Source organism: Stegodyphus dumicola, chromosome 8 (genome assembly GCF_044657685.1).
Source record: "Stegodyphus dumicola isolate Sdum_Otavi_A_Nest chromosome 8, ASM4465768v1".
NCBI classification, from domain to species: domain Eukaryota; kingdom Metazoa; phylum Arthropoda; class Arachnida; order Araneae; family Eresidae; genus Stegodyphus; species Stegodyphus dumicola.
In genome coordinates this window covers 1,012,397-1,036,947 of record NC_140775.1, presented here as the reverse complement: position 1 = coordinate 1,036,947, position 24,551 = coordinate 1,012,397, and the positions used below count along the sequence as shown (strand labels likewise).

The following is a 24,551-nucleotide window of genomic DNA, read 5'->3' as shown; positions in this document are numbered from 1 at the left end:
TATTTCTAACACTCCTCCTTGCCAAAATATGGCTAAAAAAATTTTCACTTAAATTTATTAAAAACAACCTTCAAAAATGAAAGATTTAAAAAAAATGAACTTACAGTAACTCTTCATAACTGATCAATAAAAAATTGGTAAAAGAAACTTACAAGTGGCACAAACTTATGAGCATACACAGGCACCTTTTATATTACACATGGGAGGGCTATTTGTGAAAACCTAAATATTTTCTCAAGTTGGTTAATATTGTCTTTAAATGCTTTTAGTTAGAAGATCAGCTAGGTTTTCCTTGGAATTTACGTTATTCCAATTTAATCACACCTTGTTCAGTAAAGTCACGTATGAAGTGATGCTTGATGTCCATGTGCTTACTGTGTTCAGATATAGTTTGGTTTTGTGCAATGAACATAGCTGCTTGGTTGTCTACTTTTATAACTGAAAGCGATGGGATAAATTTCAACATCTCCAGTTCCTTCAACAGCCCCCTTATTCATAAAACTTCCTTTGTAGCAAGTCCAGCAGCCACATATTCGGCTTCAGCCGACGATAGAGCAACAGTAGACTGCTTCTTACTGCACCAAGATATTTCAGCACCACCTAAGATCAGAACATATCCACTGAAGGACTTTCTGTTGACCTTGTCAGCATCAGAGAATGTTTCAAGGGCTCTTCCTGTCTTTCTGAATGTAAGAGATAGATGTTTGGTCTCTTTAAGATAGCGGAAAAGATGTTTAACACTCCTCCAGTGAAATTCAGATGGCCTCTCATTAAACTGGCTCATATAGGTTGCACTAAATACAATATCAGGATGTGTTCCGGAAGCAAGGTATAATAGGCTACCTATGGCTTGCCTATATGGAATTTGGTCACTTTCTGCTTTTATACATCTCCACTTTTCATTATCTATCTTTTGGTGTTTTACAGTGGGATCCATGGGTGTTGATGCTCTCCTGACTGATTATAATTTGAACTCTTCCAAAATTTCGTCTATGTAAGCTGTTTGATCTGATGTTAAGGTGCCATCAGTATGCTTCTGGATCCTCATAGATAGTATTTCATTTGCTTCACCAAGGTCTCTCGCTTTGAATCTTTGCACAACTTTATACCTAAATGTGGTTATTTCCTCTAGGGTCCCAACAATTAACATCTACATAGATACTAAGATATAATGCTTCTAATGTTAAAGTGCCATCAGTATGCTTCTGGATCCTCATAGATAGTATTTCATTTGCTTCACCAAGGTCTCTCGCTTTGAATCTTTGCACAACTTTATGCCTAAATGTGGTTATTCCTCTAGGGTCCCAACAATTAACATCTACATAGATACCAAGATATAATGCTTTGTTTGAATGGTAATAAATGCATGGATCACATTTTGAGCGTGACAGTCCACAATTCTTCAAGAAAGTAAAGCATTCATTCCATTGTCTTCCTGTTTGCTTTAAGCCATACAAGCTTTTCTTTAAATGGCACACTAGATGCTCTTTACTTTGCTCTTGAGATTCTGCAGGTATACATCTTCCTTGAGTAAGCCATTTAGATAAGCAGCAGTGATGTCCATTTGATGAATTTCCATTTGTAACTCAACAGCAAGGGCTAGAAGGATTCGTATGGATTTTATCTTTGCAGAATGGGAGAAAGTCTGAAAAATCACTACCAGGGACTTGTGAGTAGCCTTTAGCTACTAATCGAGCTTTAAATTTGATTATTTCTCCTTCTACATTTTGTTTTTCTTTGAATATCCACTTGCATCCTATGGGTTTGATGCCAGCTGGCTTTTTAACCAATCCCCATGTCTGGTTTTCGTACAAATTAGACAATTCTTCCTTCATGGCCTCTTTCCACGTCTCTGCATTTGGTGAATTCATTGCTTCTTGTACACTTGTTGGGTTCTTACAAATTTTGTTGGCAGGTTGTTCTTCACAAACAGCTTTATATAACACTGGATCCCCGTAGTAAGTCTTAGGTCTCCTTTCTCTAGTGCTTTTCCCCATTCCAATAGGATCTTCCTTACTACTATCAGAATCTTCCTGGAATGCTGATTCTGTGTCTTCTCTAATTTCTTCTGCTTTGTCATTTAATGTGGTTTCAACATCTTCGACTCCTCTGGCGGTGCAACTGATAGTTACTTCTATTGGAACAACATTTACTTCACTCTCGGAATTGTACTCACGATTTAAGTTAAAAGGTCACTTCATTTTCCTTCTTTGCTCTGTAATGTTAGATCCCTAAATTGTAAAATTTATGCATCATTAATGGAAACATGATCTTAAAAACACAAGTATTTTGGGAAGGATAGAGTACAAAACTGTTAATGAGTTAAAATTTATTATTTTTGTAGAATATATCATTTGTAGAAATTCTATCAATTCTATCATTTGTAGAAAAATTTTCAATTTATACTTATTTTAGAATTTTAATTCTTATTTTATAAATCTTCTCATTTTGTCGAATTTTATATACTAATCCTTTAGATTTGTTTTTTTATTATTATTTGCCCAAAGAGTGCCTATGAAATCTTTTTTTTTATCTATTGACTGTGATAATAATTAATAATGCATTGAAGCAAAGTTCAAAAACTGAATGATGTATTTTTAAGTAACAACTACAGTCAAAAGTCGTTAATCCAGACTCGTCGGGACTTCGGTGATTCCGGATAATCAATTTTTCCGGATTATAGATCATCAGTTTAAATCTGGTAAGATGGCATGAAGAAATTACAAAATTAAAAATATGAAACTGTAATTTATGAAATAAAGAACAATTATGATCTAAAGGGTATCAAAATTCACAAAAAGAAAAAGCTTAATATTTATTTCTTTACTTTATTAAACATTTCTTTCAATGTAAGTTGCTTCGTTTCATGTGATAATACTTTCTCTTTAATTCTATTAAACAGACATAATTTATTGTTTAGTTACAAAGTTCCACTGTTCAAGTCCTATAATTGCTGTGTTGAGAATACCGACTAATTTGTCAATCGAAATGTTTTCGTTTTCAATAACCTCTGGGTCACTTTTCTTCACTATCGGAAGCGAATTATAATGACGAGGAACTTGATTTAAATCATATCAAAGACGGAGTACATCGAGATGAAATACTACACTTAGTAAGGAATTATAAGCCAAATAAAATAAAATCATCTGCCCTGAAGATAAGGATAGTGCTGACACATCAACTTCCAATCCGCGGTGTGAAATTGATAAACAGATTTCGGATTTCAAAACATACTTTCGCTTTGTAGATACAAATTTCATATTAGTAAATATATATCGGAAATTCTATTTGACATAATCGAAAGTTCAAGCTTACTTTTATGAAATTGCTCTAACAGTCTGTAAAAAATAATAAGCCGGATCCAATTCGAAGATTAAGGAACAACGCAATCTGCAACATTAACTGAATTAGATAATTTTAGAGTAGCTTATACCTCCATTACACATTAAACGCGCATGCGCACAAACATATTCGCAGCCATAAAGGTCTTACGCGCTCTAGGAAACGCCTGTGCGCATGCGTGAACGTGACGCATGCGCAGAAAGTTTGTAGCTTTGAGGTCCGGATTATGGGTGTCCGAATTAATGACTTTTGACTGTATAAAACAAAATCGGTTTAATCTTAGTATACAATACATACCGGATTTGGCGACATTAAAATGAGCAATAAACAGGTCATTTTTGTGTTGGCGACAATTTTCAAAATCGTGCCAAAGCTGTACCATATACTAGGATTTTAACACAAAATCTTTGAAGTCTTTAAATTTTCCTTTTTAATAAATGCTCAATTTGTCATTTTGCAATAAAATAAAGAAAAAGAGTAATCAGTCATCTAGGCTTACCATTTAATATAATTTATATTCGCCAAAATATAGTTGATTATTGTAAATCAGTTTTTAATCTTTAAGTAAATTACTTTAATTCTATTTGTGTCATTTAGTGTGCCTTCTTCCTTCTAAATTTATTTATTATTGGTTAATAATAATTTCAAATTCTAGACAATTTCCTCTGGCATAACTTAGTTCTAACAGTATGATGACATATTTTTTGCTTATGTGTGCTGCTAAATAATTGTAAAATGCCTGAATTTATTTAAAAATATAATTAAATAGATTTCTCTCTTTCGTTTAGTTGCAAAATGTCTTCAAAAAAAAAAATTTTTTTTTAATCCAGATTAGGCAGATTCTAATCTCAGTCTTCAGGGGAGAAAACAACTCCTGTTATAGTTATAATAGTAATGCTTTGGGGATAAGTCACATGTAATTGACAAATTTTTGTGTTTTCACATAGTACTATAATTAATTTACCTGTCAGCACAGCTAACGCGCACTGCGTGGATAGACTGGAATTCTCCACTATACGGATAGATTGGAATTTTCTTTCTTTCACGGATAGATTGAAATTTGCTTCTTTTCTATTTTTTTTTCTTCCCCTTCCCCCTATGTAGATAGACTGTAATTTTGTACTTTCTTCACCTGGAAAACCTGAAAAAGACAGGGAATTTCATTCTCCTGTTTGAGTGGCAACCCTGTTATTAAACATAAAAAATCCTAAAAAAAATTAATGTAAATTTAAGACAAATAACTTGTGTGATCAAGTTAAAGTCTTTTTTAGAATTCTGGGGACTAGAAAGAATATTACCCTACAATAAGAAGTAAGAATAGAAAATTCTGTTACAAAATTATGTAGGAAAGAAAAATAAAGTGGTTTTTATTATTATTATTATTATTATTATGCAAAATATTTTTGTTATGTGTGTTTTATGGTAGGACTTTTTTGCTAAACTGTGATCAGAAGATTGTGGTCGCATGCAAAATATGTAAAAACCCAAGCCAGTTAAAATATGTAAAAACCCAAGCCAGTTTCTTGACCATAGTTTACCCTCCTAACAATAAAATAAAAAGGATAAGATTTTGAGGGAGTGTTAGGAGTATTGCCTAGAAGGGCAGCGGGCATGTGCTATTACTTCTTACTTTCTATCTAAAGAAATGATGCAGAAAGTAATACACATAGTGTAAAATCTAGTGGAGAAAACATTCATCTTTATTGAGAATCTGGTACGAGAGCCTGATTTTCAATACAATGCAAAATGTGTTTAAAGTTTCCCTTCTTCTCATCTCCTGGGCTAGAGGGGGCATACGCAACAAATTTCGAATGGGAAAACTCTGGGAAGGAGGAAAGACAAGATAGGAAAGGTCAAGATCTGTAAAAATAATTTTTCACAGCTAGAGTTTAGGTCTAAATCAGGTATTAAATGTCATAATCTGGAAAAATTTTGATGGAGAATTTTGAAAAATTTAAAATAAATTATTTTTGGACAGAGACAGGAATTCTACTATTTCTAACAATTAATTTAAATTCACTTACTGGATTAAAAAGTCTGATGAACAATTTCTGATTTCTTTTCTGTTAGAGAATTAGGTTTATCAATTTCAAAAGTAACTTTAGAATACTGTTTTAAAATTTTGTAAGGTCCTAAAAAAGGAGGAGAAAGTGTACGTGTATTAGGATATTGAAATTTCTCATACATTACTAAATCACCTATTTTAAAAGTTCTAACTTTATAGTGATGTTGGTTTGAGATTGGAATGTAAATGATATTCTTTAAAGAATTATCTACTTCTAAACATATATAAACACATTATAGTAATATATAAAAAGAAAACTTTATGCCAGATGCATTCTTAACTCATTCTTTTACAATTTAAAAAAATATAAATGTTGCCAAAATATTAAAACTTAAAATTATACTTAAAAAACAAATACTATCAATTCCCCCCCTTATTGGTGTTTACCATATAATTTTAATCAATCAGTCATGTCCATACTTATAGTTCCTCTTATAATTTCACCCTAGGTAGATACTTTGTTAAAATATCAGCGTCTTGATCTTGTGAACACACAAACTGAGGAATGATTTGATTCATTTCATATTCATCCTTTTCAAAGAAATATTTTTGATTAATGTGCCTTGAACTACTACTTTGTTTTGGTCTTTTTATCCAATCTATTAATGCTTGACTGTCTGTTGTAATTTTTATTTGTTTGTCAATCATCCTGACCTAATTCTTCAAGTAAAAAGATGTACCATTTAACTTCACATGCACATTCACATAATGCTAAAAGTTCAGCTTCCATTCTTGATAGAGCAACTATTCTTTGTTTGTTGCACTTCCAGTTTATGAAATTTTTACCTAATTTAATGAAATAACCTCCAAATGATTTTCCATCTTCAGTGGTACACCAACTTGCATCCTATGTAGCATTTAATTTCCTATTGTCTGAAGTATATACTAAACAAGCATTTTGTGTTCCTTTAGTATATCTAAATATCCTCTTCACAGCTTTCTAGTGTTTCTCTCTGGGATCTTGGTTATATCTTGACAAATTACTTATTGCAAAAGCTAAGTTTGGCCTTGTGCCTGTTGCTAAGTACATCAATGAACCTAATACTTCTTGATATTTTGTCTTGGAAACAGGTGGCGAAGATGCTTTGCCATCAAGATTTTCATGCAATATTCCTGGAGTCTTAACAGGTTTACATTCATCCATTTCAAAGTTTTTTAAGATTTTAGTTATATAGTTTTCTGGACTGAGTGTAAGTTTTCCAAATTATTGCCGGATGTCTGTTCCTAAAATTTTTTGTGTTTTAGTGACTTCTCGTAATGTGAACGATTTAGATATTTGAGAGATGATGTCATGTATCTCAGATTCGAATTAAAAACTAATTCGAATTTCCAATCACCATTAAGTCATCCACGTATGCTGCTATGATCAGATAGTTGACCTTATCTTTATAAATATAAACACATGGATCTGACTTTAGTTAAATTTCGTTCCTTAAGAACTTTACATAATTCATCATACCAGCATTTTCCTGATTGTGGTAATCAATATATAATTTTGTTTACAAGATATATTTTATTCGGATCTGATATAAATCCAGGTGGCTGTTCCATGTAAATTGGTTTATCGAAGTATCCATTTAAATATGCAGTTTTTACATCAAAAAATCTTATTTTGTAGTTTTTGTAAACTGCAATCGATAACAATGTTCTAAAGGTTGCAAGTCTCATTACTGGATTGGTTGGTTTTTTTGTAGTAAAACAGCTCCTAATTCTTCAGAACGTGCATTTACTGAAAGAATTACATTCGTATTAATATCACAGAATTTTAGTATGGGTGCTTTTACAACTAGTTAAGTGTTTTGAAAGCTTTCTGATGTTTCTCAGAGCAGTGCCAGAGAAACTTTTTCTCAAGCTTCTGTCTTAATGGTGTATTAATAGTAGTTAGTTAGAAATAAATTTGGCTATGCAATTAATCATGCCTATAAATCTTTGTAAAGAAGGCACATCTGCAGGTTCTCGCATTTTATCAATCGCTTCCACTTTATTAAAATCTGGTTTCAACCCATTTCCACTTAACTCATGCCCTATATAATTATTCTTTGATTAATTTTTATTTTAAACTTCGCCTTATTGAACTTCAGATTATTTTCTCGTACTCTGTGGAGTACATTTTAAGTTGTAGGTCATGTTCCTGTTCATTATCTCCCCATATTGAGAAATCATGTGTAGTGCATTAAATACCTTCTAGATCTTCTTCTATTATTAGGTTTAATTTTGTTTGGCGAATTTCTGAAGCTGAACATATGCCAAATAGTAATAATTTAAATTTGTATCTGCCACAACGTGGATTGAATGTACACAAATTTTTACTTTCTTCGTCAAGCTGGATTTGCCAAAAAACACTATTAGCATCTAAAAGAGAAAGTACCTTTGCGTTTGGCATTGTGGTGACAACTTCATCTATGGTTATCATAAGGTAATGTTCTTCTTTTATAGCATTATTTAAATCTCTATGGTCTAAACACATGCGTTTTTTGTTAGGTTTGACAACAGTGACCATTGAATTTACCCATTGAGTTGGTTCTCTTTACTTTCTCAATAACGTTTAAATTTTCGATTCTTTGTAATTCTGTTTTCAGTTTATCTCATATAGCTATGTCTGTCTTTCTTGGAGGATAAATTACTGGTGTTGCATCGTGTTTTAACTGTATTTTATAGACTCCATTCAAACAGCCTCAGCCTTCAAATACATTTTTGTATTCCTCCAGTAAGTTTTCAGTATATACATGTAATGATATTTTAAAATCAGTTGATTAAATTAAATTCTAATCATATTGCTTATTAATGTGTTGCCGATTTTCTACGTAAATTGCATCCCTGTTCCTAAATTTTGCAAAATCCTGTGTTTATTATAAATTATATTAACCTGTTGGCGTCCACCAAATCGCAAAACTCGTAAATCTGTCATGTTACATAAAGTCTTTAAGAACACTCCTGATGAGAAAATAACATCACCTCGTGATAACAATTAATATCGCTGACTGGATGAGCAGCATGACGCAGACATATCTATAAATAGGGCTTCTCCTCGAGGTACAGGAGAAATGCTTGTTAGATGGATGTTAAAATAAACGTATCACATTATATTCCCAAATTTGTCTCATTCCTGTTGCCCCGGCTGCACAACACAAATAATGTACGAGATTCTACATTTCATACATACATTACGTTTTGAATCAAACATAGTTGCAGACATAATTTTTAATCCTAATATAGAAGGTACTTCTTTGTCAGTAACTTAGTATTCTACAATATATAATTATTTTTTTCAATATTGGGATATATTTTCCATATCCAATTATTTTTTCCATTTCATTAATTTCAACAGTCTCTTTGTTATCTACACTAATGTTAAATGTACCTAGAAAAATTCTAACTCTTCCTCAGAGTCATGATTTATTAATTTAATTTGTTTACCTTGACTCCTTCATTTTTTATTTTATTGCTTTTACACTTATTTGCAAAATGATTTGCCTTTTTACTCTTATGACAGATTTTTCTATGTGCTGGACACTTTAGATACTCATGAGGTCTTCCACATTTCGAACAAACTTTTATATCTTGTTTCTCATTAGTTACCTATATGAATGTATTCTTGTTATGTTTACTTAGTTTCTTTTTCGCTAATTTTACAACTGTTTCCTCGTAGTTTACGATTTTGATTTGATGTGTACTTATTTTTGCAGATCTGCATATATCTAGAGCTTTTTCTAGTGTTAAATTTTCATATAATATTCTTGCTCTCACTAGATTATCTTTAATAGCACAAGCAATTTTATCCTTTATTAGACTGTCCGTTAACTGTGCAAACGCACTTATTCTAGCTTTATTTCCAAGGTCATTTACATACTCATCTATGGTTTCTGACACAGTTTGATTTATAGTAAAGAATAAATATCCTTCATATTTAATTTTTTCTTAGGTATACAAAAATTCTGCAAATTGTTTCTTAATATAATTTAATTTAATTTCTTCACCTTCTTCTGTAGGAAATGTATTATGTCTTTCAAGACTGTAAATTCCTATTTCATGAAAAAAAAAGTATTAACTCTTACCTTCTCTTCATTGTTATGTAATCCACTGGCTACTTCATATATTTCGAATGATTGCAGCCATCTTTGTAAGTTTGAAGCACAATTTCCATCAAATTTTTTCGTCTCTGGAGGTTTTAAACTTTTGAATTTGAAAGGAAAACATTCCTAACACCATATAAAATTAAGAGGGTGCACTTTTAACATTTAAACTAATTATTTATAATCATAGGATATTATATATTTTAACGAACTGCAGCACCAGCATAGTTCTATTTTTTACATGTACCCAAAAGTGTCACCAATCACAAGTTATAAAATAATAAATGTGTCTATTTACAAATTATTACATATTAAATGTTACGTTCCTCACTTATCATTTAATGTCTCGAAATTAGTATAATTGTTTAATTTTACTGATAATCCTATGATCATATAAATTTATTTCCTAAACTTGAGTGTAATATTGTCAAGACTTTGAAAAGCCACCATATCGAATAATTGCAATTTTATGCATTATGCAATCTTTTATTTATTCTGCGTAACATTATTTAATTATTGATATTAATATCAGTAGTCTTTGCAGAGATAAATACTTAAGTTTGAATGAAGTTTTGGTTCAGAGTTATCCGTATTGATGATGAAATCGTTTAATGGACAATGAAATTAATAGTAATTTCCTGGAGGGGGCTAATCTTAAATTGCTCCTTATCTAATAATTTTTTTAAATTATTTCAGTTGGTTTCGTGATTTATTTTATTAGTCTTTTTCGTGAGTGTTAAATCCTTTGAATGTATATGACATTCCATAATATTTATGAATTTAAGCAAGGTAATATGCATGCATATTGAAATATGCCTAAACTATTGAGCTGCAGCCATACTTTAATTTTAATACAGAATCTAGTTCTTTCTGCACCATTTTGTGAGCAAACCCTTGAACACTTCGAGTGTAACATTGCCTGTTGCTTATAACAAGTGTAAGTTATTTGCTGTTTTATTTTAATTATTAATTTATTTTGTTTATTGTTCATATATAAAATATCAAAAAGGGTAAGATAAAATAAGAATTTTAATTTGAAAGTATTCTTCAATTTCCATTTTAAATCCAAAATAAATTGCTTTGAACAGCATAATGGTAGTTATGGAAGAATGTTTAGCTTTTGATTGTTTTCCAGGATTGATATGAATTAATTAGAGGATGTAATTAATTATCGTGTACGTACATCTGAAAGTTTGAACTTCTGCTTTGAGCAATCGATTTTGATCTTATAATTTAAAAATTTATGATGGGAACATAAAGCAACTCTGATGAGTAGACATAATGTATAATATATTTTATTTGGAGGTTGCGCTAGAATAATATGATATCGATTAATTTTATGCACTTTAGAATGATTTAGTGAAAAAGTGAATTGTTTATTATGTATAGTGTAAAAATGGGATTTATGTAATTAGAAAAGGCTTAATTTGATCTACTTAAAGAATGCTTTACTTAATATTATTTTATAGTATGTAGGCTGTGTAATCAGTTAATTCTATTGCGATAGGTAGAAAAATTATTATGACATGCCTTGAAATTACTAACATCAAAAGTAACAAATGTAGTCGTGATAGAATATGTAATATATTTATTAATATGTGTATTTATAGAATTATATTTAATCTGTCTGAAAAGGCAAAACAAAAACATGCAAATAACATTAGTGATTGATAGGCATTCACCTATCGCAAAACCTGAACTTTGCTAAATTTCACGTATTTTTTAAATTTAAGAAAGTGCATATAGGTGTTTAATTGTAGTTTAAAAAATTGGTGCTTGTATTTAAATATCCTGTGTGCTAATCAGTTTATCATTATGTATTTTAATGTGTTCGTTTTTGTTTATGTAGTTGTAAAAGAAGAAAATGTTCTAAATCACTGTGATTTTGTGAAGATCAGGATTTTGGGCAATATATATGGTATGTTTAATCCTTTTATTTTTGTCTGTGATTTCCTCTTAGAAAGATGATAAATTGTTAAAATGTTTATTTATTTATTTTATTTTATTGTTGTTCTTTCTATGAAATGTTTTTTGTTTTATCTATTGATTGTTTTGATAATAATTAATAATCCATTGAAGCAAAGTTCAAAAACCTAATTAATGGTTTTTTGAGTAACAACTATTAATTTTTTGTGCAAACATAGCAAAACTACCTTGTTATTTCCTGGTAATACTTATGAATAATAACAGGTATTTTACAAGATGTTGTGGTGATGTATTAAACCTTGTTGTTTCCCCCTTAGGATACTTTCAATGAGGCATTCAAAGCAGGCTGTTATGCAAATCTTCACCTATCATTTAATGTCTGGAAATTAATATAATTGTTTAGCTTTAGTAACAATCCTGTTGACAGAAAATTGGAATGTATCCAAGGTAATTTTCCTGAGAAAGTCTTTCAAGACTGCATACCTACCCTTAGGCAGTTAGCCTTAAGTGGGCTTTCTCATAACCAAACTGCAGAAAATTGAGTAAATTAATTATACAATTTCATTGTTACACTCTTCCTTGTGCTTTTGGGAATTATATACAGCAGTTTATTTTGTTCCCCTACCATGATTCTTCAACACAATTTCTTTGTTTTAAACACATAAGGATGCATCTAAAAGTTAAGCCATTAGCCTTTAAATGTAGAAATATGTATTTAAAAATTAATGGCTATTATGGTTAATAGTTTATTCTGTATGATATATTGCATTTTAGAAGAAAGATGAAACTGCTTCACTTTCTATCTTTTTTGGTATTTAAATGCTGACCTTGAAAATGTTTTTAATCTGTTCTTCAGCTGTGAATAGTTTTGAAGTAATTAAACCATCCTCCCAGTTTACATATTTGTTCAGAGTAATATCTTTTTCCTAAAGATAACTATCCTTGTCATCTATAATTGGAATTTCATTGTCCCCTTCATTATCAATGATTCAAGTATCTGGTAATTTAGTGAAATCTGTTCCAAATAAATCTGTTCCAACTTTATACTATGGTAATTTAGGAACTTTGTGTGGTATCATAGGCTCTCTTATGTTTTTGCTCTGGTATTCATTACGTATAGCGCATTTTGAAATTTTATCTTCTATTTGCTTGTTCATAAGTGGCCAAAACAAAACTTCTCTAGCTCCTTCTGTACATTTTCTACATACATTCACGACATTTCTGTACATACATTCATGAGGACCTTCATGAATTCAATTTAGGGACCCTCATGACCAAAATGACCCTCATGAATTCAATTTAGGGTCTCCTTTTGCATAGGTAAAGGAATAATTACCCTTCCTGCTTTGAAAAATAAGGTTAATATTTGGCTATGCATCATGAGATTGGTGACTAAACACAAGTTGTTCTGCTAAATTGTATCTTGCTTCTATCGCACACTGAGATAATTAAGCCTGAGTTGTATTACTTCGGTTATTTATTATACTTTCACCTATTTCTTGTAGATGCTTCAGTCTTATCTGAGTCTTGAATAAATCAATTCCCACATATACATAAGGCTTTTTGAGGGCCAACGCTAGATATCTTACTGCCTAATGCAATCTCTGTGGGTCCTAAAATCTGCTGCCCAGTATAGGCCTCTGGTGCCGGTTCTGCATTTATGTGAATAAGAATTCAATTATTCTTAATTCAAACAGCATTAAATTTAATCTTTTAGCATATGAGTATCATTATCAAAAATTTTTTTTAGCATATGAAAATCTTTGTTAAATTTTTCTTGTCAACAATTTTAAGCATGCATATGTTATTGCCAAGCTTAATGTCAACATAAAATGTTACCATACTCTTTGTTATTCAATTACTAATACACACAAAAAAAAAAATTGTTTAGGCATCACTACATGAGTCATTACTGAATACTGTCATGCATTGTTAAGCATGCGGTGATGAAAGCAAAATGTAATAAATAATGATTCATCAGTTTGGTATCAGTGATATAAAATATTGATAGGTGTAGTAAAATCAATGATGCATGTATGTAGAATGTTAGGGGTTGAGATGTATTCCAAATCAGATGCTCAGTTACGGAGCCAATTTACTGATCGTACAAATTTATAACAAAATAATTTTTTCTTAAATATTGAGGTATTTTATATAAAGCCAAAGTGAAATTAATCAGGACTCCACATTTTTTATTTTACCAGGGGGAGAGGAAATCAAATGTGCATGCGTAAAGCATACACACATGCTAATGAATAAATAAAACGTTGGTGCTGGCTTTGAGGTCCAGATTTTACATCATTCTGGATAATGTCCAGATCTTGGGCTTCGTACTGTATGTATGTATATATATATATATATGTGTGTGTGTGTGTGTATGTAATATTGTGCTAAATAGGCACAGGAATGATGACACTTGGCATCAGAATCCGGACATTGTTATGGCTGAGTGGCATATTGCTTACAACTAGTGTAAGTTATTTGCTACTTAATTTTAATTATTAATTTATTTTGTTTATTGTTTTATATATAAAATATAAAGAAGGGTAGGATAAAGTAGTAATTTTAATTTGAAACTATCCTTCAATTTTCTTGTTATAATAAATTGTTCTGAACAGCATAATTATAGTTATGCAAGAATGTTTAGATTTTTATTGTCTTCCGGGATCGATATGAATTAATTAGATGGAGTAATTAATTATATTTTACTTACATCTGAAAGCTTCAACTTCTGCTTTAAGCAATTGATTTCGATCTGATCATTTAAAAAATTATGATGGAAACATAAAGCAGCATTGATGAGTACAGATAATATATAACACATTTTATTTTGAGTTTGTGCTAGAATATTATGATATAGATTAATTTTATGCACTTCAGAATGATTTAGTGAGAAACATACAAACATTCAGTGTTTGAAATGCCTTTTGTAGAGAAAAAGTTTTAGAAAATGAACATAAACATTACTATACAATATGTATATATGTACTATACAATATGTACATTTGTAAAATATTGTAAGTTTACATTTAATTTGATAATGCTACTTAGTGTAATAACTGTAATAGACAGGAAGCGAATTATCGTTATGTCTGAAGAAGTTTAAAGAATGTCTGTAGAAGGTTAACAATATCCTGTGTATTTGAACAGAATTTAGAATACAAGGGCAGTCTCTTCTGCTAAAATTTCCACAACTCATGTGGATGGAGAATAAAAAAGAACAGTTTATATTAAATCCAACATTCAACAGTAGTCAAGTACTACATAATTAGATATTACTAGAAGTTGGATCATTAACTCTACAGGAGCATAAAAGTTAAAGTGTCGGCAGCGAGAAACCACAACAGCAAATAATCAAAACTTCAAATACAACAAAACTTCAATTTAAGTACTTATTTCAAAACTTCAAAACTTCAGTTTAAATACTTATTACAAATGTGCATTTTTGTGAGGAAGTTAAAAAGGAGGAATTATAGTAAGGGCTGAAATTATAAATAATTCTGTAATTAACGTAACTTTATCTACATTCTCTCCCACCCAAATTAAAGTATTTTATCAACTAAAACTTGATTCAACTTTTACAATCATGAAGTTAAATATCTAAGCCAAAATTAAAATTTTTTCAAAAGTTAAAAATTTTTTTGAACCGATATTTGGTTCATCTGAGTTTATTTCAATCTCATCTTCCAGGCATATTGAATTAAAGATAGTTTAGCAAACAAGCATGTAACATTTGTACATTGCGCTGGCCCTTTACAAAAAACTTTATAAATTTTTGTTTCTTTTGAACTCAGTTTCTCATCTGTGTTCTCCAACATAATAATGTATGCCAGTGTATGTGAAAATGTGCAAAAATTTTAACAACTACCTGCTAACCAAAATATTACATGATAATCACTTAAATACACTAGACCTCAACAATGCCCCATTTCGAAACTATATTTAATGTTTTAACCTTAATTTTCATTAAATTTTATAACATTACCTGGAGAGTAACTTTTAACTATTTAAATTCACTATGCTATTTTTTACTTCAAATCCTTATCACCTGTTAATGTGTGGTTAAAATTTATCATACACAATATAAGAAGACTTAACTTTTACAAAACAGATAGCAAAATTAAAATTTTAAAAAAAAAAAAATTTACATTTGAATGATAACAAGTTTTCATTTTACATCACAATGTACATAAGTTAATATCTGTTCTGCATTTGTGCCAGAATTTTCCCATGCAGTGAATTGTCCTAAAATCATAATATATTTGTACTAAAAATAAAAATTCTTGAAGATGAACGCATGACTAAATAGGAAATGGTGTAAAAATGGGATTTATGTGATTAGAAAAAGCTTAATTTGATCTACTTAAAGAAAGCTTTACTTAATATTGCCTTATAGTATGTAGGTTATAAGATGTTTAATCAGTTTATTCAATTCTCATAGATAGGAAATAATTTTGATATTCCTTGAAATTACTAGCATCAAAAGTGATAAATGTAGTCATGATAGAATATGTAATATTTTTTTAATATGTGTATTTATAGAATGATATTAAATCTGTTTGAAAAGGCAAAACAAAAATATGCAAATAAGATTAGTGATTGATAGGCATTCACCTATTACAAAACCTGAACTTTGCTAAATTTTACATATATTCTAAATTCAAGAAAGTGCATATAGATGTTTAATTGTAGTTTAAAAAAGCTGATGCTTCTAATTAAATATTCTGTATGCTAATCAGTTTATCATGATGTATTAATGTGTTCCTTTTTGATTATGTAGTTGTATGAGAAGAAAATATTCTAAATCAATATCTTTTTGTGAAGATCAGGATTTGGGACAATATGTATGGTATGTTTAATTCTATTATTTTCCTCTCTGGTTTCTTCTTATAAAGGTGATAAATTGTTAAAATGTTCATTATTCCTTTTGTTTGCATTGTTCTCTCAGAATTTAGAAATAAAAATTCGTGTTTCCTCCTTCAGAATCATCACTATTATCAAATCTGTAATGTCCGATCCCTAAATTGTGAAATTTATGCATCATGAATGGAAACATGATCTTGATTTGTATCGTTCTCTGATTATTTTCTGCAGTAATGTTCTAAAGATCAGATAGAATTGCTCTTCAAAATTATTATCTTGTTATTTTTTTTTTTTTTTTTTTTTTTTTTTTTTAGAAAAATAAAATCTTCCAATCCATTATGAAAATTTTCTCTTTTCTATTTTTAAATTTATTTGACTAAATCAATTCTATGCATTTACAAAATTTAATAGCAAAATTTTTTTAAAGTTAATAACGTGCAGATATGTAATATATTGAGTCTTTCTGGTAAAATCTCAGTACCGAAACCCTATATTATTATTTGGTTTAACAATCACTGAACATATTTGTGCTTATGATATTTGATAAATCAAACAGGACGAAAATGGCATGTAATCAAAGTGATGATTATAGCAAAAGAACAAATTTATTGACAGTAATTAACTACATTCAGATCTAATACATGCTATGGCATGTTGCTGAATCCAGATTGCCAAGAGCCAGTTTTTCACTATATCCAATACGTGGGGCTGTATTCTAACTTAACATGCAACCGCCCATTGAAATTCCAAATTTCAATATGTAAATTATAAACACACATACAATTTAATAATTCAAGAACAACTAATTCTACAGTACAAATATGAAAGCTAATAGGTAATTTCATCATGAATATAATATCAAATAATATTTACATTTTAAGAATAAATTTACATTTACTAATACATCGAATATACACACCTTTTGATGTTTTCACTTTAACAACTCTGTTGTTATTATCTTTACCAGGTAAAACATCCAGAATTCTAGCTAAAGACCATTGAAATGGGGGAAGAATATTTTCCTTTAACACAACTAGCAAACCTGCTTTTAAATTTTCTTTATTAATAAACCATTTGGTGCATTGTTGGAGATGATTCAAGTAATCAGTTTGCCAACATTTCTAAATATCTTGAAAGAACCTAGTAATAATCTGCCATTTAGAAAGTCTATTATCTGTAAGATGAAACAAATCCGGTTTCAGGATATGAAGTAATGGAACGTCAAATTAAAAAAATGGCCCAGCATTAAGGATTAAAAGTCATTTGCATCTGTTTATAAAGGTAAAATTTCACGGCAATTGAGAATACCTTCAATGTGTGTGACAACAGTCCAAAATTTTCCAGTTTTGAACCGTTTTCTTAGATCTTTTCTGACCTTCATCTGATATGCATACCTTTTTTGTAAGTATTTGGCATCAATGATGTCTAGATCTGAAATGCCACTTTCTTTGAGATCATGAAAAAACATTGCAGGTGTCAAGGGTTTCAGTTCCAAATCCTCAGAAACATCAGTTAATGGTTTGCAATTTAAGATATTTTCGCATTCACAGAGGATCTTAGAGAGTTCTTCATATTTCAGTGAGGCATTACCTAAAACTGCAGTTATCAATACTCCTTTTTATACAGGCTGTAACTCTAATTATTTTCTCAAAAGAAGAAATTCGTAAGAAATGCGAAAATCCTTCATCTACATTTGTTAAGAAGGATACAACTGTTTTTCTTATTTCTCAATCAATCATATCTTTGTCAGGAGAAATATCACAAGTAGGCCAAGAGTCTGGATTCAGCTGCAACCATGCTGGACCTTCATGCCATCTTTTGGCTTTAATAGTTTCAACAGAACATTCTCTTGATGGAATATCTGCAGGATTCAAGTTTCCAGGAACATAATTCCATGTATCGGGATTAGTAAGGACTCGTATTTCTTTTACTCTGTTCATAGCAAATGCACCCAAATTTTCTTCATTCTTAATCCAGTACAATGTGTTCCTTGAATCTGTCCAATAAAGCATAGGTATATTTTCTTCTGTCAAATCTTGTTTTATAGATTTCATGAATCTTGCACCAACGACACAAGCTAATAATTCTAGTTTACAAATTGTTGTGGGTTGTAGAAGAGCAACTCTAGATCGTGCTTGAACAAAATGACAAAAAACTTTAGTTTCATTTTCATTTCTTAAATAAACGCAAGTTGCAGATGCCATTCGGGATCCATCACAAAATATATGAAAGTATAATTTCAATTCAGAATCAATATTAAGCATCATCTGTTGGGAAATTTTTATTTTTGTTAAACGATTTGCATCATTTTTCTATTTCATGTACAGTCAAAAGTCATTAATCCGAACTCGTCGGGACTTTGGCGATTCCGGATTATCGATTTTTCCAGATTATAGATCATCAGTATAAATCTGGTAAGATGGCATGCAGAAATTATAAAATTAAAAATATGAAACCGTAATTAATGAAATAAAGAACAATTATGATCTAAATGGTATCAAAATTTACCAAAAAAAAAAAAAAAAAGCTTGATATTTATTTGTTTACTTTATTAAACATTTCTTTCATTGTAAGTTGTTTAAGTTGCTTTGTTTTATGCGATAATACTTTCTCTTTAATTCTATAAACAGACATAATTTTTTCTTCAGTTACAAAGTTCCGATGTTCAAGTCTTATAATTGCTGTGTTGAGAATACCGACTAATTTTGTCAATCGAAATTTTTTCGTTTTCAATAACCTCTGTGTCACTTTCTTCACTATCAGAAGCAAATTATAATGACGAGAAATTTGATTTAAATCATATCAAAGATGGAGTGTATCGAGATGAAATACTACATTTAGTAAGGAATTATAAGCCAAATAAAAGAAAAACATCTGCCCTGAAGATAAGGATAGTGCTGACAGATCAACTTCCAACTCATTGCGCGCCGTGTCATTTCCCCCACCCACCCGCCTGCCCGCCGCAGATCAGCATGAAATTGATAAACAGATTTCGGAATGGTTAGAGAAAAGAAGGATTATGCCTTTATCCATTTTTTGCAGCAATTCCACTTTTTGTTTAATGTACTTCGAAACATACTTTCTCTTTGTGGATCCTTTACATATTATTAAATATATATCGAAAATTCTATTTGACATAATTGAAAGTTCAAGCTTACTTTTATAAAATTGCTGTAACAGTCTGCAAAAAATAATAAGCCGGATCCAATTCGAAGATTTAGGAACAACGCAATCTGCAAACTTAACTGAATTAGATAATTTTAGCTTAGCTTATACCGTCCGTTATACATTAAATGCGCATGCGCACACGCATATTCGCAGCCGTAAAGGTCTTACGCACATGCGTCAACAGGTTTGTAGCTTTGAGGTCCGGATTATAGATCATTCCGGATTATGGGTGTCTGAATTAATGACTTTTGACTGTGTTTCCTTTGAATTTCTTCAGGAAGTGCTTCATCCCAAGTTACTCTTAATTCCCAGCAGTTTTGTAACAGAATTTTAGGAATTAAAATTATAGGGCAGGTGAATCCAATAGGGTCAAAACTTTTATGAATTTCAGACAAAATTGTTCTTTTAGTAACAGGTTTATTTTTCAATTGATTTAATCCCTTAATATCATGACTTAATGTGTCATCATGCTAATCCAAAAGAAGTCTCAAAATGTTGACCGTTTTAGCTTTGCAAGGGTCATCTAAAAACTCATTCTCATTTAATTTATCAAGCTTCGACTGTTCTGTGATGGATTCAACAACAAAGGCATCCCTTTCATTTCAAGGATAGTTATATGCCCACTCTTGTAATTCAAATTTAGCACTTGCCAAAAATTAAGAGGCATCATAGTTCTTACGGATCCATTAAAAACCGGTCTTATTTTTGTTGTGGTGGAATTCATTCGAATAACAGCACGGTGAGGTAAATAATGAGATGGGTTATTAACTTCGGCCTCAGAAACAATCTCTATTATTTTCTCATCTTCCCAAGATTTAAAAATTGCCTCATAATCTTATAAAAAAAAAAAACCATTTTTTAAATTCTTTACAGTGATCTTTAATATTTTTTCTGTTATTTCCCGATAGTTTGGTAGTGGGGAAGGATTTTCTATCCAAGGTAAACAAACTTGAAACCTTCCTTCTTCATCTCTTTTCACATTAGAAAGAAAATGTGTCATTGTTTTTTTTTTTTTTTTTTTTTTTTTTTTTTTTTTTTTTTTTTTTTCCACTAATCCCCTTTTAGTTTGACTTTCTGAAGGATCTAATATTCCAAGAGTATCAAGTTTCCATAAATCAGAAATTTTACTATCTGATACTAGCATAGAAAATGCATAAGAATAATCATATTTATTTTCCATTTCTATAGGAATTTTCCCCATGATACTCCAGCCTAAATAATTTTCGGTGCAAACTTAACCACATTCTAACTTTATTTTCCCTGTAAACAATTTTCCCGCTATGTCCGCACCTATGAAGATATGAATTTCAGAAGGAGAATGCTCGAACAACAATTTTTTATGCCTACCTTCAACATCATTCAAAAATGTGTTATGGGTTTTTAACTAATTTAAATAAGGCTTGATGTTAAATTGTGGAATATCATAACAAATTTTCACTTGATCAAAAGCTTTAAAATTACATTGATAATCGTTTGTAATACTACTTAAGCGTACAATGAACTGTTTATGAGTTTTAACCACTTTGGTTCCTCTGAACAGGCTATGAATCACACTGCTTTCGTTAATACATTCGTACTGCATAGCATTAGCTAAAAATTCAGATACATAGCTTCGTTAACTCCCAGAATCAGTTAAAAACCGGCAATATTTTTCTGGACCATTTCCACGCACTTTTACTACTAAATTTTGTAATAAAACTTTAACTAAACATGTTTTGTTTGTTAAATTGACATCCTTCTTATTTGATTTTTTCTGATCTAAACCATTTCTGTTACAGATTAAGATATTGTGTTTCCAATCACATGAATCACACTGTATGTTCGAAAAGCAATTTTTCATCAAATGGTTACCGCTTCTAAGGCATAAGTAACATATTCCAAATTTTCGAATTGACGCCTTTCTGTCTGCTACAGACTTCGGGCAAACATTGGAAGTATGTTTTTCTTTTTCTGAATCCTTACAAAATAGGCAGCTGTTAATTGAAAAAACTCTTAATTGAAATCTTTAACACAGCAGCTGTTTGAAAAGAAATTTTATTTTTTATTTTTTCTTTAGGAAAGTGGCTCTCGAAGTATGGTTGTTTATTTTATCTTGAATTTGTAGCATAGATTCGCGGCATTCAATTTTTGTTTTTAAGAACTCTAATAATTTGCTTACATCAAAATTATCTTTAGATTTCCCTTTTCTTTGGAAAGCGAGATTCAATTCATTCAGAATTAGTTTTAATAAAACTGATGTCAATAACGTGCCATATGTGCCAGAAGTGACATTAAGTGACTTCAAACTTCTTATCTGTATTTCTATATCATCATATAACTTATGTAATGCAAATATGTTGTTAGCATTCCTAACAGGTTCTAAATGTAACAGTTTTCCCATATGTGCATTTATAATTAAATCTGTTCGACCAAAGCGTGTTTTAACCCCTTAACTGCCGCGGGCGTATATATACGCCTTGCTCAGCCGATGCGTTGACTGCGCCAGGCGTATATATACGTCCTTCCAAACTGCTATCATTTGCTTTGCGCTGCTACACCTAAAATTATTCGCAAAGTTAACGCATTGGCTGAGCAAGGCGTATATATACGCCCGCGGCAGTTAAGGGGTTAAGTAACTCGATTGTGTCAAAATAATTTTCACTTGATAATGGCAAAACCACTAACAGCATTACAAGCAGCACCTGATAAAAATAGAAATTTGTCTGTATCTGTTAAATCACTATTCTGATGTATCCCATTGGCAAACTGGTTCCAAAATGATAACCAATTAAAAGAATCGCCATTAAATTTATTAGTCGATAATTTGGGCAATTAAATTTTTGAATGAGAAACAGAAAAATTTGAAATATCATTCACAATATTATAAAATTGTATTTGAAACAGGAATTTCAGGTTTCCTTTTCTCTTTTAACATAAATGTTGGTTTTGATTTCGTAGAAATTATTTTCTCAGAATGAACTTCACAAGTTTAAAATTCCAATTCATATTCAGTTGCTTCAAATAATTCTTATATTTGTTTAGATAATTCTTTTAGGCTGTTATGTTTTGAATATGATAAATAAATATTTTCATTAAGAATACACAAATCATGTTCTGTTTCTTGAGGTATTTTTTACAATTATTTATCAACTTTGTTGTTATACTCCAAACAACAGTTCACCTTTTCTTTAATTCTTCTATTTTATTAGACATGTTTAAATATTTAAGATAGAAAATATTTCAAATTACAAATCAGTATTCTCAAATCATACATAAACTTCTGAAATCAAAAGGAGATATTTTTCAAACATTCCTAAATCTTTCACTTCAATATAGTTTACTTCGGCGGTCCCTTTTTGGGCACCATTAAATATATCATTACAATTCAGTAAAAAACAGATCAATCAAAATTTTGGATAAGCAAATGAAGAAAGGTTGCTTACCTTTATGATCCACGTTCTTCACTTCTGGTCCACCGCTTTGGTAGACTATTCAATTTGGTTTCAAAAACTCATCTAAAATTGACACTATTTTGCTCAAATTACTTTGTTTGACATTTCACACAAAAAAGGAACAATATCTAAATCATTACAACATCAATAACACTTGTAATTACTTAGCATCATTGTTCTACATATCTAAAAGCGTCATTATTCTAAAGCCGTCACTATTCTAAAAGGATACACTCATAATTCTCAAAAAACAAACTTTCCTTTCGATTCTCGTCTGTCAATCATTATCTAGAAATGGACATAAAAATTTTAACCTACTCTTGGAAGAAACACGATTTTTATTTTTTAAGGATAGAATAGCCTTGCTAAAATGTTGTAATTGTACATACCTGATCATGATTTTCTCAGCGTCATTCAATTCTTTAACAGTTAGAGAACCTATTAATTTTTTCCCCTACAATTGGCTATAAATCTACATACAAAACTTATCACATGAACAATACGAATATAGTTATTACTAATGATATATCTAAAACATAATATGGTCTAAAACAAGGGAATTGGAAATCACATTTAGATTAACTAAGTCATAATTCTTGATTTCTTTCACATATTCCACCTCAGCTATATCAGATAAAATTATTTCACAAGGCTTAGTCAAGAAACTCTCCTTATTAAAAAATGTTGGTCCATACCGCCATAAATCATTATGAAGAAGATCTGTAGGTTCAGCTCCATGTGATATCAAATCAGCTGGATTATTGTGAGTGCTAACATGGTACCACTCATGAACAACAGTCATTCTGCTAATAACAGATACTCTATTAGCAACAAATGTCTTTAGTTGATAAGGTTCCTTTTTAATCCATGCTAACACTAGTGACGAATCATTGAAGTAATACACCTTCCCTAATGGGTAACTGAACTACATATCTTCCATCATTTTATCTATACTGAGTACGCTTAAAATGTTTCTCACAGTATTTTTCATCTTCATTCAAAGCATCCTCGATATATTCAATGGATTCAACTTCCCAAAATCTTTGCAAATTTTCTTCAACTATTTCTTCATTATTTAGAACTAAACCACAATAATTTACTTCTGAGTTGCTCTTCCATGCACCAGTCGTGATATATCCAAAAACTGTTTCTTGGTATATCAACGGTTGATTTTCTAATTGAAGTTTTCCTTCTTTTAAAATCTGAAAGAACCGTTCGGCCCCTAATAACAAATATATTTTCTTAAGTGTTCCAAATTGCGGATCCGCTAAATTCAATATCAATGGGAATATTTAATGACTGCACATATAAACTCCTTGATAAAGTGGGTAAAGGGGAAAGCTTCATCCATTTTGTGTTCCAATCTTCAAATTTATTTTTTTTTTTTTCTTATAGTTGCTTTCAGGTAGTGAACCAAATAAATAAATAGCAAGTATTTTAAGGCATTGACCATATATTGGTAGAGTAAATTGAATGTTTGTAGCAGTTAGACCCACACGTTTAGTCTGTAATGTATTTGCACTTTACTTATAAATAATACTTTTTCTCTTTTTCTTTTTCTGAAATTTTGTATTATGTTCTTCAGAACCATACTGTCCTGTTGAAGGAGCATCATGATACTGCTTAAAAATTCATGTACTGGTTATACCATTTAAGCTTTGTCTGATTCAGTCTCGGAAATAG

General features: G+C 30.4%; 1 long non-coding RNA gene across 11 annotated transcripts in view; it reads left to right on the top strand.

Annotated features, from left to right (window-relative positions):
• Window positions 1–24,551, top strand: part of LOC118204754 (uncharacterized) — a 49,806-nt gene that overhangs the window by 17,163 nt on the left and 8,092 nt on the right. For 10 of the 11 annotated variants that reach the window (XR_015042439.1, XR_015042438.1, XR_015042436.1 and 7 more), the window contains 2 exons: window positions 11,330–11,398; window positions 16,187–16,255. This is a non-coding gene — a long non-coding RNA (uncharacterized LOC118204754). Of the gene's footprint in view, window positions 1–10,337; window positions 10,418–11,329; window positions 11,399–16,186; window positions 16,256–24,551 lie in introns of all 11 variants that reach the window. The other variant, XR_015042437.1, reaches the window with a different exon arrangement.